Source organism: Eleutherodactylus coqui, chromosome 5 (assembly GCF_035609145.1).
Source record: "Eleutherodactylus coqui strain aEleCoq1 chromosome 5, aEleCoq1.hap1, whole genome shotgun sequence".
Lineage (NCBI taxonomy): Eukaryota > Metazoa > Chordata > Amphibia > Anura > Eleutherodactylidae > Eleutherodactylus > Eleutherodactylus coqui.
In genome coordinates, this window is record NC_089841.1 from 49311987 (window position 1) to 49329280 (window position 17294).

At 45.6% G+C, this 17294-nt stretch overlaps 1 protein-coding gene across 3 annotated transcripts in view; it reads left to right on the forward strand.

Moving 5' to 3' along the window:
* The window catches only part of PDZD2 (PDZ domain containing 2), a 326060-nt gene that overhangs the window by 165589 nt on the left and 143177 nt on the right, over positions 1–17294 (forward strand). The window contains exon 1 of one of the 3 annotated variants that reach the window (XM_066602488.1): positions 13217–13367. The exons of the other annotated variants lie outside the window; for them this stretch is intronic. The gene's annotated coding sequence lies outside the window, so the exon portion shown is untranslated. Of the gene's footprint in view, positions 1–13216; positions 13368–17294 lie in introns of those variants that run through there. 3 annotated transcript variants of the gene reach the window in all.

Sequence of the window (17294 nt, forward strand, 5' to 3'; positions counted from 1 at the left end):
GTGGGACACCCCGTTTATGGTATGTTTACACGTGGCGGAAATGCTGCGGAATGTCCGTGGCAAATTCTGCATTTAAAAGTTTTAGGCACAGCACTCACAAACCCGAAATCTTCAACTATCAGCGCTTTCTTTCACCTCGGTATCTCAATAGGAAATCTGTCAGTGAGGCTGGACTGATGGCTTTAGGCACCTTTTACATGGGGCGATTATCCCTGGATAATCAATGGAAACAGCGATTTTTGGCAGTAGTCGACCCGTGTACAGGGCACTGAGTGAGAAATCGCTCACTTGTCAGACACTTGCTTTTCAGCTTGTTTAAAAACCACGATTAACCCTTTCCAATCCAATTTTTATCCTGCTTTTCCTAGGGGGCTAACTCTTTTTCTGCCGTTATACAACAGCGCTATATGCTGGCTAAAGCCAGTACTGCATGAGGTGACACGTTGGATAGGCGTTGGATAGGCTCCGACAGCAGAGAGGCTGGCAATATACAGTAAGAGAACCCTGACGGACGTCTTCCAACATCAGAGCTGTACAGCCTTAAATCATAATGTCTTAAGCCGTCAGACAGTGGATTGGAAAGGGTTAATCAGTCTGTGAAAAACTGGCAGTCAATTACTGTGAATGTCTGCCTATTTGCAGGGAATGGAGGCATGCAACCAGAAGAGATCTCTAGCACGCTCTGCCTCCATTCACTGAGCGACTGTCACTCCAGTGTGAAAGTCCTATATAAAGGTACTGTAAGGTGTTCAGATGCTGTTTCGTGAGATGGCATAAGGATGACCTCTACTGGTCATCATACATTACTGCATTTTGTGTATTTGTCTATGGAGTATTGCATACTACTTTGCATTGGCTGCAGAGATCAGGTGTTATGTCTGGAGGGCTGGAGATGATAGAGAGGTTCACGATCTTGGTGAATCTCGGGTGGGAACTGTAGGGGCCGAAAGCCGGGTGAGAGCACAAGCGGGAAAGCGATCCCAGTGGTACTCAGCATTGCAGGTAGAGAGAGCTGCAAGAGGACTTAGAATCGGCTGATGGAGCCGTATGAGACATGTCCTGGAGATTCTGTGCCTGATAGAGAGGAACAGTGGCATGAGAAGGGAGACAGCCGATGAATGAGAAGTGTGGCCCCATAAGAAATCAGAACTGACATGGCTGAGAGAACAAAGCTGCAGGGACTACAGTTAGAGAGAGCGCTGGAGACAGTTCACATCATCCTGCAGCTCTTTGCAATGGAGTACATCCAACAGAGGTCCAAAGACGCTTCACCTACTACGCTACAGTACCAAACATGCTGGAGATACGTAAGTGAGGTGGGCCCTTATAAAAAAAAAAACTGTGTGCACACGGATAGTGGCTGAAATGGAGGCCTGCTAGTTAAAAATATGTAAGCTTGAGCCAATGCTAGGGAAATACATATTCATCCCCCACTTGTGGAAAAGATATTAGACATTTGTGCTACTTCTGGACTGTGTGTGGGTGACCGCCACTTCTGGGTTGAAACGTTTGGTGGGACCACGACGTGCTTTATAATTGGTGTATTGCTGATTTTTGGGATTTATAAAAGATTGTTATTGTATTCTGTGTACATTAGAGTTGCACATATATTTGTTGCAATATATATACAATATACATTTTTTTTGTTGTTGCCTGCCCCTACCTAGACAGTACCTTAGATTTCAGCTCTTACCTGTCCTCTCCTCTCCTGCACCTACTTAGCTGATGAGATGCATTAGAGGAATGAGCCGAGGAAAACCAAGCATTAGTCCATCCTCAGGCCACTCTCACACATCCGTTTTTACCGCGGTAATCGCGTACAAGGCTTCCATTGATTTTAATGGAGCCTCACTGACGTGCTCGATTTTCGAGCACTGTGTGCTCTATTTTGCCAGATTTACCGCACCTCATCACCCATCACAATGATGAGATGCACTAACAACCGCTGTCGGCCCAAATCACAGCATTTTGACGACTGCATGTGTGAGAGTGGCCCCACTGATAGATCTCCTACCGAGATTTAAGGCCCTTTTACACGGGCCAAAAGTAGTTTCGACAACTGCACGAGAGCTGACGTCAGCGCTAAGGTTGTCAGCGCTTGGCAGAGCATTTATACTGGAAGTCCTGCTGGCAGCTTGCTGGCTTCTCATCCGCTTCTCGCTCAGCGCTTCCTCCTCCTATGGGAAGCGCTGAGCTTGAAGCATTACATTTACATACCGGTTTCCCCCTAAAAATAAGGCATCCCCTGAAAATAAGACCTAGTAGAGGTTTTGCTGAAGTGCTAAATATAAGCGCCCCCCCCCCCCAAAAGTAAGACCTACCTCTGTCCCTGCTGTGTGAGCCTGCTGTGATGAACTCCCCGTGGTAGCCGGAAGCTGCAATACTGTCACTGCTGAACAAGTGGTCCAGGAACTGCTGTGGGTGATCGTTACAGTCTCCAGACAGTGTGTGGGAGCCAGGTACTTTACAGCCCTTATTTTTTGTGGCCCTGTGTGTGGGTCAGGCAACCAGTGTGTCACTTTGATTCTTTAGGGGGTGATCGTTAGTCTCCAGACAGTGTGAACATGGAAATAATGGTAGTAACAAGAAATTCTTGCTAGGATTCACCGTTTGTCTGGTTCTGCTGGCTTGTGATGACAACTGCTGCACGACATATAATAAATGTTCAATTATTTTCCTAGCACATCTTTGGTAGCAAAAATTAATATGACACAGTCTTATTTTCGGGGAAACAGGGTAGTAAGACAAGCCAGTGAACTAACGAGGGGTTTTAAGCTGACTGAGAAGTCAGCTTAAACAACTGCTGACGATTTTTTTCGCCTCACATTGAACAATTATCGTTCACTTTCGCTTGTTTGAACGAATTTCGAGCGATAATCGTGTGTAAATGGGCCTTTAGTCCAGCCTCAATGACAGATCTCCTACCGAGACCTAAGCCTCCTTCACATGACCGTATGCGGTTTTTACGCTCGGCTGATTGTGGGTAAAATTTAGTGTTTTCTCATCCATTTATACGGACGGCTGCAGTGTATCGGTGACAAAATACGCTGCTACGTGGAAATCGCTCGGTTGGCAGAAATCATCAATATGACTTCTAGTTGTTAAATAGAGGCAGCTGTGTTTTTGGTTTTTTTTTTGTTCCCAGCATTGGCCGCAGCTAAACTCTCTCTCCCTCCCTTTTTTTCAGCTCCCATAGAAGTCTTTAGGAGCTTCAAGCGTATCTTGGCAAAAGATAGGGCAAGCCCTATATTTTCACACGCTGTCTAAAATCGGTCACCGATCTGCTATTTTTGCAGGCAACTAAAAATCACTTATCTTATTGAATACATTGGAAACCAATGCTTCAGATGGTCGCCATTTATTTTAAGTTGGTCACAATAGTTGGGTATATATGGTTGTGTGGATAACACCTTAATGTGCATTCAGACGGAACGATTAATTCAAAACCTCATTCGCTTCTCGTTCGTTGTTAACCTCTCCAGGACTATAAATCATCGATGGTTCCTTCACAGCGCTCGTTCTCATAGGGATGTGAAACACTGAAGAGGAGCGAGTGATTCTTAGACATGAATCTGCCTGTCTAAACAGGCTGCACAAGCGAAAACGAGCTGTAATGATGTCACCAGCTTGTGCAAACGAGAACCGTGCAGTTCGTGCTCAGTGTAAAAGAAGCATTAGACTGCAGTGTCTGTATACAGTGATATGTAAAAAGTGCAGAAGACAAACGGGGGAAAATTTTTAGTGAAATGCTATTGCAAAAATGATTGGGTGTCAAATGCATGCATTAGGCTGCCGGTGCACAGGCGTTTTTGAATTGCGTTTCCTGCAGCGATAATCCAGCTGCAGGGAACGCAATGCACGCCTTCCATAGCGTTACTATGAAGAGCGCTTCCCCCTCTCCACGAGCGGAGAATCATAGCGATTCTCCACTCGCGGTCGGCAATTTGCAGCATGCTGCGATTCTCCGCGGTCAGCCTATCTGTCAGATAGGCTGACCGCGTAGATCCGCCTGCCGGCTCCTACTCTCGCGGCGGAGGTTTGCCGTGGGATTTCGCTACGCCTGTGGACAGGAGCCCTTAAAGTGAAAAACCTCCCCCCCCCTAAAAGTATCCATAGCCATTAATACTGAGCACTAGGCACGGAGTTATAGACAGGTGTGTAATGCTATCATCTGCTGAGCTTGTCTTATATTGTAGCTGTTTGCTCTGTCACTGATTACCTCTAATGTTCCCTCTGTATCTTAGTGAGGTCTGATGGGTTATGCATGCTCCACGGAGCACCGAGGCTCTGGTCACACCACATACGGGGCACACAACCAAATAAAATACAGTATAAGCTCTGCTCACTGCTTTTACAAGATCTACCACAGATCTGCTTTAATCCACTTTGCAACAGATCATTGACTTATAATGTGTTGTGCAGATTCCTTCTTACCAGCGGACTGACAGCTGACCGCACTATCTTACCTGTTGGGTTAAGGGGTGCTGCAGGTCAGGTATCCACCAAACCGGAGTTCACAAGTGTTCTGCTTGCTGACAGAAGTCCCACCTTGGTGAAATGGGTTTTTACTGGAACTGTGATGTTTTTACCCACCATGCTGTGATCAAGAATCCTTAGGGTAGTCTGGGGTTCTGGCTTCGTGCTTCATTCGGGGAGCAGGAAAGGGGAATCCCCGTGCCAAACGGCGTGTCCTTATGACAGAACCGAACAGCGCCGAACTTACCCCATTGACTATAGTGGGGTTACCTCGCTTTCCACTGCATTGCATGCAGCGCTTTTTTCCTGTATTTTGTGCCGGACCTGCGACAGTGCCTCCGACCGGAGGTTGAAATGCAGATCCGAAACCACCCTTAAACTTTGAAACGCGTCTGCTGCGGGGTATATATGTATGTGCGGATACATTTTCTCATGGTGTATTAATGAATGTGTAAATAAAGGAGACGATGCCTGGTATTTCTCTTTTCTGTACCGTTCAGTACCTTGTAAATAGATAATTGGTCAGACTTACAGGTTCATGTATTTTGTCTTGGTGTACTTGCATATACATCACATGTACAGTCCAGATGTGATGTGTACAATAGAAACCGCTTTGCTGCCTGCATTATATTATAGAGACAAGAGTCTGCCACTTTTAAGGAGTATTCTGATCCCTATCCAATCTAGTTCTCCCACCCATCCCACAATCGCAGCCTCAGTACATCCTGACGTGTTGGCAGTGGAGGATGGCATGCGTGCCTCCGCTCCCTTCACTTCAATGAGACCGCCTTGGATTCTCCTGTCTCCCTCAATCCCATTGAAGGGAACAGAGCAGAGGCCCACATGCCCGTCCTCCGCTGCCCACACTACAGGACCCACCAGGGCTGCAATCTCTATATCTATATATACCCTCACAGATCAGCAAGTTATCATGTGGATAGGGAATAATGGATTTTGATAGGAATACCCCTCTACGGTCTTACACAGCTTGATATGAGCTGGATGGCAAGTGGCGATCAGCAAGATCAGCATTTATTTAACTGGCCTTTACAGGGGCTGCTTCAGGCTGTCTGGGGGCGAACGATCTTTTGTATGCTTGTTCATCCCCCACAGACTTTCATTAGGGAGTTTAAACAGGAATGTGTTGCCAAAAACAATGTTTTTTTTCTTTTCCGGCAGCATAAATGACTGTTTGCCCATTTGTGGGCTGATTGCTGGGGCAATGATGGGGTGAGCGAGTGTTCTAACCAACGTTTGTTCCTGATCATTGGCCTCTGTAAAAGGGCCTTTACTCTCAGAACGGTCTTCTCATATTCCGTATCTGCTGGCTAAGTGTTCCTTCACCAGTGAAAAGCTTGTTAGCTGCCTTAGTTCTGTTTGTAAGTACGTTGGCCGAGGCAAAGTTGGTTTTGGGTGCTCCATGGCACCCAGCACCACCGCTGTCCTCCCTCTTAGCTGCGGCATGGTTTTCACTCTAATACCTTTTGATATTGCCTTAGTTTTTGTCTTGGCAATAAAGAGTGTCTCCCTCTCTGGAGGACCCATCATGTCCATATAGAACACCAACAGCCCATTGAATTCAGTAGGCATAATGTAATGCTTCATTTCCACAGCGGTGGCGCATACTACAGCTGATCGCCGGGTATCCTGGGAGTCGGACAAATTATAATAATCATGCAAGGAGGGAGTATCAGGGCCAGGCTTTTATAGGAAGTCCTAATCAGGAACAGGCGGAGCTAGAACAGGGGCTGAATAGTAGGATCTGGAAACAAGGTCATAGTATGCAGGGGAACTGTCCAAGGCTAAATGGCTCAATAGGGAGTGCCACTGACTAGAGCACAGGAGGTAGTGGGTTCGAGCCATCACAGAATGAGAGTAGAATGTGCAGCAATTTCCGAATAGCCTGTCCTAGTATATGACAGTCTGAATGGAGGCTCAGTCCACTAGTACACGAAGGCCGGTCACTTAGCCATTTACTGTTAAACCTGCAAGTCCAGGTTCGACAATAAGAGCTAAGTCATGAGCATTCGCAAAGAAAGAAAGTATCAGCAGCACTCCCCACTACCTATCCGGGGGTTCTTGTTCAAGAATGAGTAGTATGCACGCCCGACCAGGATCGGATCCAAATCCCTTGTAGTCACAGGTAAATGAAAAAGCGTCAGGCAGCAGATTATCGGTGCAATTTGTTTTTATGTATCCATCGGAATACAGGCTAAAAGCCTCTACATCACACAAAGTAGCGACGTTTCGACCTTCTGTGCTGGTCTTTGTCAAGCCATGAGCATTGGCGATACTTGTGTAGTAGACCGTTCCTGGAGGTTTGAGAAGTCGCCATCTTCATGGCTTCCATGTCACAGAAGCCGAACATTTGGTCTCTTTTCAGACACAGAATACATCTTTGTATGAGTAGCATAATATTTAATTGAATCATTTACCCCGTGCTGAGTTGGCGCTGCCTTTGTGTCCCTCTGACTGCGCGATAGGGCGCTGCTTCCCTTGGGAAATGATTAGTTTTTTTTCCAGACACTTTACATTGGGTCAAAATGAACAATTCTCAACATTGTCTGAGAAAATGGTCAAGTTAGTCCATTCAAAGCCTCAGGCCGGGTTCACGCTGCTTATTTTCAGTGCGTACCTATAGCGAGCAAAATCCACAGCCAAGTGCAGCCGCACTGCATGGAATCTCCGCTGCAGAAATGAGCGTTTATGTATCTGCAGCTGCTTGTGTGTTACTTCCAGCGGTATTTCCTTCTTTGTGCAAACAATCTGCTGTGGATCCGCAATGCTTTCCGCATGAAAATGCCAACATGTGGAATCACAATCAGATTTCATGACTTCTGTTGAGGCCTATGGACCAACAAATGCTAAAATTGACATGCTGCGGATCATAAATCCGCACCACAACATTTCCGCACTGCGGACTTGCGCAAACTTTCCGCTACGTAAGAACCACATTTCGCCAAACCTCATTGACTTGGCTTGCACTGCAAACATGACAGATTTTCCGTGTGGTAGGTCTCCGCTGAAGAAAAGCGGCAAATCCGTCCCGTACGAACCCAGCCTTAATGTTGTAAGGTCCCTTTAAGAATGTTGTCCTTTTCTTCCGATGACATATCTGATGTGTCTGGAGGTTTGTTTCTTAGCTTATTAAATTAAAGGGATTATTTCATCTTTAAAGATGGTTGGCCAATCCCAGGATAGTCCTTTCACCTTGGACCCCTACTAATGAGATAGTTTAAAGGGTCGCAGTACTTGTGCGCATGATGCAGCCTCTTCAATGTGTACAACTGAGCACAATCCTGTGAATGCTCAGAGCGCCATATTTTTTTATTGCCGCCATTCTGAGGACTACGGGGCTTGTCCCATTGTGGTGAATGAGACTAGCGTGTACTGCTTATGCCAGGCTCACACAGGCAGATTCCAATTGCGGAATCCGCAATCAACATCCATGGGGTGGATCTGCGGCAAAACTCGGGCATTAAAAAGGCATGTACTTTCGCTTTTTTGCCCACACTCACAGACACAAAATGCATATTCTGTGAGCAGAGGAAAATCGCAGAATGCTCTATTTTGCCACTGACACCATGCGGATGATCACCATTGTAGTCAATGGAGGCCATCCGACCTGCAGCCCATACGCAATTACCATTGTGTATGGGCTGCGGGCACGCGCTTCCTCGCTAAGCAACAGCGCCGGAATTATAAACAAAGACAAAAACTGTACTGTGCACGACCGCCTGCGAGCCTCCACCATCATGCGCAGTACAATTAATTGCTGTATGCAGTGTCCCCGGCCGGGCTCACTGCCGGAATCCACTGCGGGGCCCCGTATGGGTAATCTAACCCACTCATGTGAGCCCGGCCATTGGCTAAAATTCCATAAAAACATTAAACTTGATTTTATACGAAGTCCTTTTCTGCTGACACATTGCCTGATGGCAAACACCCAATAACCAATGAGCAGCTTTAAGGGTTCTAAGAAGAAGTAAAGAGTTTTCAAAACCCAATAATCAGTGATCTGCCCGCAGCTCCGGAGAGCGCTTCATGTCTCACGTATGTACATTGCAGGATAATAATGGGCGCCACTGCACGGACAGTAACAATTAGTGGCACTTACAATAGGCGCTAACTGAATTTATACAGGAGCTCGTCTTCTGCCGGCATGTTCCCTTTAACCCCTTAGTGACCGGCCTATTCTCATTGTCCCATTGCAGAAGCCATAACTCGTTTTTGTGGGGGTCGGTGGGGGAGACAGCCTTCCACCTCTTGAAATTCCATAATTTTTTTTGTTTTTATGGTATTCCCCACTTCATAACAATAACCTGATAACTTTCTTATCTGGATCGGCACGATTACCGCAACACCAAGTATATAGAGATGTTTCAAATGCCGCGCTAAACGCTGTAAACCGCCTCCATTGTTTTCAATGGGGCTTCTCAGTTGAGTGTTCGTTTTTCAAGCTGTCTGTTCTATTTTCAGTTGTTTCAGCGTTTTAAATGCGATGTGTTGCCCATTGAAATGAATAGGGAGCGTCTGCAATGCTGTCAGAAACGCAGCTGTATGTAGCATTTTACTGCGTACAGCGTTCTATGCCATCGGAAGGAGAAATGACAGTGGTGACATCATCGGTTTGCTGTGCCAGCGTTGTGACCACGCAGACTAACGCTGGCACTGAACGCTGTACCCTAGTAGAAGTGCAGCGTTTACCATCGCCCGTGCGAGAGCGGCCGGAATCCCATCACATTCTTATTCTTCTGTCAACGGAGCTCCTTGAAGTCTTGTTGTTCGCAGTAAGCCCGGGCTCACGCGTCCGTAATCGTAAGACGCTGCTTGGGTCGCACAGCCGCTGGTGACCCGGCCTATCGCCGCATAGGCAGCAAAAAAGTACTGCGCGTGATAGCATATCTCATGCAGGCCACCTGTTTTTTTCCTCTTTGATATTATATATGCGCCCATAGAGAACAATGGGCTTTATCGTGCCTATATACGCCGCAGAACACGCTACATTCTTTTTTGCACTCTCGTATTACACAATTCAAACACACAAATGTGATCGGAACTGCGTAAGGCAATGTAATTGATTGCCTGCGATTACCACGTATCACATGAGTGTACAGCGCACACATAATACGCACTAATCTGTGAACCCCGGCCAACAGTCCTAGTTTGTATTGGCACCATTTTGGATTGCTTTTTATTGTGTTTTTGTGTAGGTGAACAAACAAAAATAGCAATTCTGACATTACTTATTAAAATGTTATTTTTACAGTGTTCACCAAATGTTTTCATTGTTTGGGTCGTTGCGAACGCTGTAAGGGCGGGCCCACACCAGCGTATGGTGACCGCTGTGTATAGAATGTTATCACATGTGGAGCTGCGAACACTGCACTGAGTATCTCACGCACGCTGCCATGCTCCAGCTTCTATTCACTGCATATTATGCGTGTGCATATTGTGCAAGTAAATTACACTTGCGTGAGCCTAAACCAGGACGTGTTATCTGTTGTTTTTAAAAGTTTTTTTTTTGCACTTTATCCCTTTAAAATTCAAATTTTTTCTGACAAAAACACTTTTTAAACTATTTTTTAATCACTCTTGGTCATTTAAAGATGCAATCATTCGATCGCTAGGATAGTATCCTTATGATGGCATTACACAAGACCCTGCTGGAGGCAGGTTCTAAAAGGCCGAGTTACTTGGCAGACATGGGGGCCTTTGTCTGCTGCCATGGGAACCTAATGGTACCATGCGATCACATTAAAGAGAGCTGATAGGTGGCCATAGAAGGTCATCTGCTTATATGCTGCCGTTGCTGTTAATTGTAGCAAGTAAAGGGTTAAATCGCCAGGATCGGAGGGTCACTTTAACTCTGTTTATGCAGGGGGTTTAAGGGGTGCTTGCAGCGGATTTCAGGGCAAATCAGTGGTGAAATCCACAAGGGATATTTTCCCTTCATGTGATGATGAAGCAGCGGTATCTCTGTCTACATGAAGTTCCTGTAAGGATCCAGATATTCTAAAGACTATTTAATAGTTGCGACATCCTTGTTCCGCTGACCGCCTCGGCTGAGCGTTATCTCTGCAGTAGACTGCTTTCTATTTTTCAGATTGGGACTTGTGACCTCGCATTTTCCTCTTTTTACTCAACTATTTCCTTCCTGATGAACTTTTAAACTTCATTCCTATCAATAGCGGAGCACATGAACCAGCAGAATGTACACATAACACCGCTGGCATGTACACTCCAGTAAATACTTGATGCATTCCTCATAACATTCTGCATCATCTTGTTGTGCCTCTATTACTCCTCCTGGAAATTTATGGATACATTCACAACTGGGTGTCACCATTCCCCTTGTCAAAGAGGTGTCTCCTTACATAGTCAGCACTAATTGGACAGTATTGGAGTGTGTATGGACACATGCCGTAAAAGTGTCAATTTCTTTTAAAAAACTTCTACCTTTGATGCAATCTATCAGTTTGACATACAGGCTGTTTAGCTCACAGAGCGTTGTTTGGAGTCTTGTCCTTAGAAGACCATACTGCGCAGTGCTATTTGCAATATACAATGAATGGCCACTATATTAGAGACAAACATTTGAATATGGTGTGCTGTGCTATATTAGAGACACTAGCTGTTTTACCATTGGATTCCCTGTATGGAAATGACACTGTGACCCTAGATTGTGGCCTTAAATCACATGACCCGTTTTTCTTGGATTGCTGAAAGGGGTGAGAGGAGGATGTCAAGAATTGGTCTGATAAACAGGTGCAGCACCGTCAGGAGCAGCCAAATACATTGCTGGTGCCCCAACTTACATGTCCAAACGCAAAATGTATTGCTCCTTATAATATATAATGGACTAATAAGAGCAGGCGCTCCGTTCCAGCACCATTGCTGCCGGACAGCAAGGTGAGACTCCATCGGGCAAAAGAGCACAAAGATTAAATTATCACTGAGCAGTGAAGAAATATCGTCTGGTCAGATGTAACCAGTTTTCCGTTGCACTGTGCTGATTGGAGCTCAGAATTTGCCGCGAGCAGCGTGAATCGTTGACCCCTTCCTGTCCGGCTGGTGAAGGGGCAGTAATGGTGCGGGGAATCTTCTTGGCACGCGGAGGGTCTTCTGTTACACATATATATATATATAAATAACAAATTGCTGCGGTCTGGAGTATCAAAATAGGTCCAGCGTGTTACTAGATGGGAGTCTTTAATAAAGTGGCCATTCAGTGTACTCCCACTCCCATGATGTTATAGTTCTACAAAGTGACGATGAGGCATCGTACGGCCGGCGTCCTTCCAGAGTCTGACTCACTATCACTGCCCATACACATTGTACGGAGCTCAGAGGTGACTTGGTGTAATCCGGTACTTGTTGCTGCTCCACTTCATTGCTTTGACTAATACTTATGCAATGAGACCTCATCAGATGGTTATCATGTGCAGGTGGGGGGGACCTATTCTGGAAGCCATGTATAACTTATTAACCCTATCTGTACCAGCTAATGGTGGTTGTAATCTTTAGAGGTGGCTTTCCACATATTTGCTGCCCACGATGGAGATGGCAAAAAGCTCATTGATTATAATCCCTTTGCTGACATAATTACCCAGTTAAAGGGGTTTCTGAGACTCCGCACAAATGTAATTAAATGCGAGGATTGATTTAAAATATCAAAAGAAGCATAACCCACCTGTTTATTGCCCCCACCGCTCCAGCAGCGCAGCTACAGCGTTACTTGCTGGTCTTTGTTTACTGCTGCTGTAGCGCTGACGCCACAGACTACCCAAATGACCGCTGTGGCCAATGATAGCCTACAGTAACCACATGGGTAATCGGTGACGTCATGGCTGCAGTCTCGGAAAAATACAGATCTAGCAAAGTTGAACTTGACACTTAACACGTTAAATAAACTTTGGCACTGAATGTTTTCTTACCCTTTTCAATAGCTTTTCAGTGGCTTTTGTTGTGTTAGCATGAGAGAACTTGTTGCAGCAAGTTATCAGCATTAGTTACACTGGCAGGGAGCGCTGCTGGGGCACGTTTAGAGCAAACCGCCTCCTTTCTCCTCTGGCAGTTCCTTCTTGCCTTTCCTGAAGAAAGCTTTCTCATCTGTACCGCCATGTACTCCAGACACTCCGCTCCTTTCTGACAAGCAGTAAGTGCTTTCTATTGGCTGCCCTGCATGGAGCAGAGGATCACTACTCCGCTGGGGAGTGACTGAGCATGTGCGTCCTCCAGCACTCGTCTCATTAGGTGGACATGCACACCAGGCAGCGGCATACTATGTACGGAAATGTCAGAACTGTTCACTGGCTCATTAATAGCATGCAAATGGTAAATATAGTTAATTTTTATGATCTATACAATGAATATGATATTTAATGATGAGAAAACCCCTTTAAAAACTGGCCATAGATTTCCATTAACAACCCAGATGATGGTCTTAAAGACGTCAGGTACCGTCCAACTGAAATCTGTAGCAATAGTAGCGGCACTTCTCCTTTGTGCTTTCTTCCAGAGTTAATTTTAGGTACTTGTTGAAAAGCTGTTCTACAGGTTAATGAAAAACTTGTAAGTGCTTGGCTGTAAGCGGAGTGGATGCTGGGTCATTGTCGGTGACTTTGGCGTTGTAGGGGTTAATAAAGCAGAGGCTGTGCAGTGGGAGGCGCTGTACAGTAGCTGTGGGGGCAGGAGGGAGGCACAGGCTGCTGCTCTGCACAACTGGAAGACACTGAGGAACAGGCAGGATGTATGGAGCCAAAAGTGTCTGCGGAGTTTGGGCTCATCTATAGGGGACTCTATACTAACCATGCCCGGGCCTGGGAGGACTGCCGGATACCTGACCCTGATGGACAGAAGGATTAGGGTGCAGCTTTTCTCCTAATCAGGTGTGTGAACTGGACTGTAATCAGCAGACATGCAGCAGAGCTGAGCGTGTCAGGTGCAGAGCGGAGGTTGTCACTTGTTCCATCTCATAGTACGATCACTAGCCACAACAATTGGATGGATTTACATTGACGTGGCTGGTTACAACGCTGCATTATATTAACTCATGAGAGGCTAATTCTTATCTGCTACATTGCTGCTATGTGATACATTTATAGTAAAATATGTTGTGCCTTTAGAATTACATACCATAGAGATTGGAGACTAGATGGGAGGCGATGGATATGAAGGAGGTGGATAGATACTTGGCTGGATGGATAAATCTGAAGGAGATGGATAGAAATAGATGATATATACTGTTGATGGCTGTAGATATGAATGAGACCGAGAGATATTTGGATGGATAGATATGAAGGCGCTGGATACTGTAGATGGATAGAGAGATATTAGAGAGTTACTGTAGATGGATCAGACACTGGACTTCAAGGGAACCTGTCAGATCTGTCGGCGGAGGAGCTTCAGTAGGACTTGTAGTTTATTCACCTAAATCTCTCTCATTCGGAGTTCAGGGGTCCGGTGGGCGGTCCCATCAGTGATTGACAGCTATTTCTGCAGGCACAGCCATACATAGACAGCTGTCGATCACTGATAGGACCGCCCACCAGACCCCTAACCTCCAAGTTAAAGTTCTACTGAATCTTGTCCCAGAACAATATATCCATCTACTCGGCTCCTTCTGCTACATTTCCAACAGGTTCCCTTACTTTCCATGTGATGAACCCGTTGTGCATCTCTGACCCTTTCCTGCCGGTATATTCTTAGCATGTGCCGTGTGTAACGTCCCTCATTACTCGTCTCATCTGTACGCCTCCTCTGTCATCTATTTAAAGACCTGCTGGCGACATTGTGACAAGCCTCACACGTGTTTATGAACTAATCATGTGCTGGAAACAAATCCAATAAACTTAAAGGAGTTTCCTGAACTGCAGATGATTGCTCTATTTTTAGAGATGTAGCAGAGATGGATTTGTCACATAAAATTCATAGGACTCCATCATTGGTTCATCATAGTAATGATATAGGTGTACCCGGCAGTCCCATGTAAGCTGACAGGTAAGACATGGGATCCGGATGTTGCCATTACAAATGACAGACACAGCTCTGCTACATCTGGGTGTATATGAATAGATAGGTAATTGCGGTTACTTTCTCCCCTGCGGTGTCTGTGGATGGAAGCAATAGTCTGCACTACAGACTGGAGTCGTCTATATACTTCTATTGTTACATTCGGTGACCTCTTGCGTGTTTTTGATCCTGCGGATGACTGGAGGCTCCTTCATGGATTTCAAGACAGAAAACTGACCTCTTAGATAAACACCCTGGTAAATACTGCCATTTATCTTCATAGTTAACCCTTTGAGGACCAAGGGGCATATTGTCTCATAGTTTTAAACTGTTTCAATTTTGATTTGAATCAATTATGCCCCTGAAAGGGTTAAGCACAATGAGTATTTTTCATATAATAGTTACTTTATGAGGTTAAAATATCCTTGCAGGAGTAGTAGAGATGAGTTAGTTAATTGGTACAATGTGCTGCAAGGTCATGTTGATTGTAACTTTACATAAGTCAACCTGCTGCATTATCTGCAATGCTACTGTAATGAGAGGGGTAGTCTGTAGGATATGCCATATCATCCTGACTGGATCCAACTTCTAGGACGCCCTCAGATCCCAACAATGAATGAAGCACCGCTGTGCGGGGAACTGGAACAGCTCCATTCAAGTGGATTGTGGTGCTGCCGTTCCCTGCACATAGGGGGCAGAAGAGCTGGCATGCAGGTGCTCACCAGTCTCTGTGGCCCCTTGAGGATTGTTCAGGGTCCTGGCGGTGGGGCACATAGTAATTAGGAAGTAATGTTGAAGGCGCAAGGGATGCGCTAAGTACGTAAAAAGGAGTGCCCCTCTTCATGCATTCTGTACATCATGTGTCGGGGAAAATCATACTAAGCCCGACGCAGGAAATGTTCCCCATAGTGTTTAATATCATCCCAAAATTACTGATGCCATGTCGTAGATTTACTGCTTAATTCGGACCCCAAGTTGATATTTTGGAGGCAGCAGCCGTACACACCTGTACAGTGGGTGCGCAAAGTCTGCACATCCTTTCTCTTTCTTTACATTTCGTTATGTCGTGGCTTCGTACAAAATGAAACAAAGCTTTCCTCAACATTCTGCACTCCGTACCAAGACAGAATACTCAGTTCTCAGCATTGTCTGGAGGAAAGCGGGCGCCGCTCATCTCCTGCCCAATACCGCCCCTACAGTGACACCTGGTGGTGGCAGCATCATGCTGGGGGACCGGGGGACTGGTCAGGGTGGATGGAAAGCTGAATGGAACGAAGTATAGAGATCTTCTTAGGGCTCACTCACACGGGCGTATGGGGGCCAACTTTCACACATGTAATACACAGTACACATGTGAGCGGCCGGCAGCATACATAGCCCAGCAAACTGGTTCCTGGAGGGGTGCTGATAGTTTACTCTTTTATGCAGATCACCTTACTTATAGCGCCTCTATGGAAGATAAATTACTAAATTATAGGGAAACTCTGTCAGTGAGCCCTAAACTAACCTTCCTGACATCTTCCCATTCCTATAAAAATCCAGGATCTACTGCAGGATGCCAAAGTGCTAAAAGGGAGAGCAGTGATGCACATAGCCCGCTGTCAGACGGGCAGGATCCTCCGCCTCTGGGTGGAAACAAATAATGTGAATTCCCTAACAGCAGAGACGTTAAAAATGGGGAGGAACTAGAATACAAAGTATATTAGAAAGTCGCTGAACTTTTCATTATACAATGATTGAGCTTCATTTACATAACAGGCTGAGAAGTGCATGGCATGACTGCTGCAGAACCTCTTTCCTCATTCTCTTCTATCAGTATAATGCCAGTCAAGTTGATATTCTGGTTGCTTTGCTATATTTTTGAAACTTTTTGACTAACTGAAGAAAGTTATTCTCACCAAAAGTGCCTCCTGAGACTCGGTAAATATAAGCAAGCGTTTATATGGGGTCCAGTAGAGCTCTGTGAGGGCAGCGACCGGCATTGATGAATGACTACAAACATCCGTGAATGTACGGTATATGAATATGTATGAGAGCTGTCAGGAAGCGGTAACCTGCTGTTCACACCTCCTCTTCTTGCTATGCTTGGCACATATGCAAAATCTCCTGACGCTGAATGCATTGCCGCCTATTGTAGGGTGTTCAGTGGGGTTCCTTTCCTCAACTTTTGGCATGTCAGGTCCCATATAGGCTAGGAATATGCTTTGTGTAGATGTCCCAGTCTACTCATTTAAAGATCCCCATATCCACACGCAGATCAGCCTCCATCAGCCTTGTTCACGCAATAGAAAACCGGACGCTATCAATGAAAAGCCACATTCTCCTAGTTAGGATCCACCCTTGGATCAGTCCCACTGAATGCTGAAACCCCACATGCTGATTCTGCATGAAGAAGGTATTGTACGTATCAAGTGTGGCTGCCACAATGTAGACTTTACATCTGTATATGGGAAAATCCACAGAAAACAAATTACCGCGCAGATTCCTATTGATATAGCATGTGGATTCTGACACGGGTTTTGTCGTGGAACCCGTATAAAAACCCCTATGTGGAAACAGAGCCTCTAATGGAGGGAATCCGAGTACAGATTTTCCAATGTGGATTCCGTGCGGATTCTGCATGAAGGACGACATGGATTTTAAACCGCACCATAGAAACCATGCCGTGAATTGCTATTGAACTGTGGTGCAAGTAGGACATGGACTCCATGTTCAAAAAACTCCTGTGTGTGGGGTTTATCATATTATTACAGGACCATAGCCATACAGGGTGGTAGCAGTAGTACCTGGGTCCTGGGGTCTGA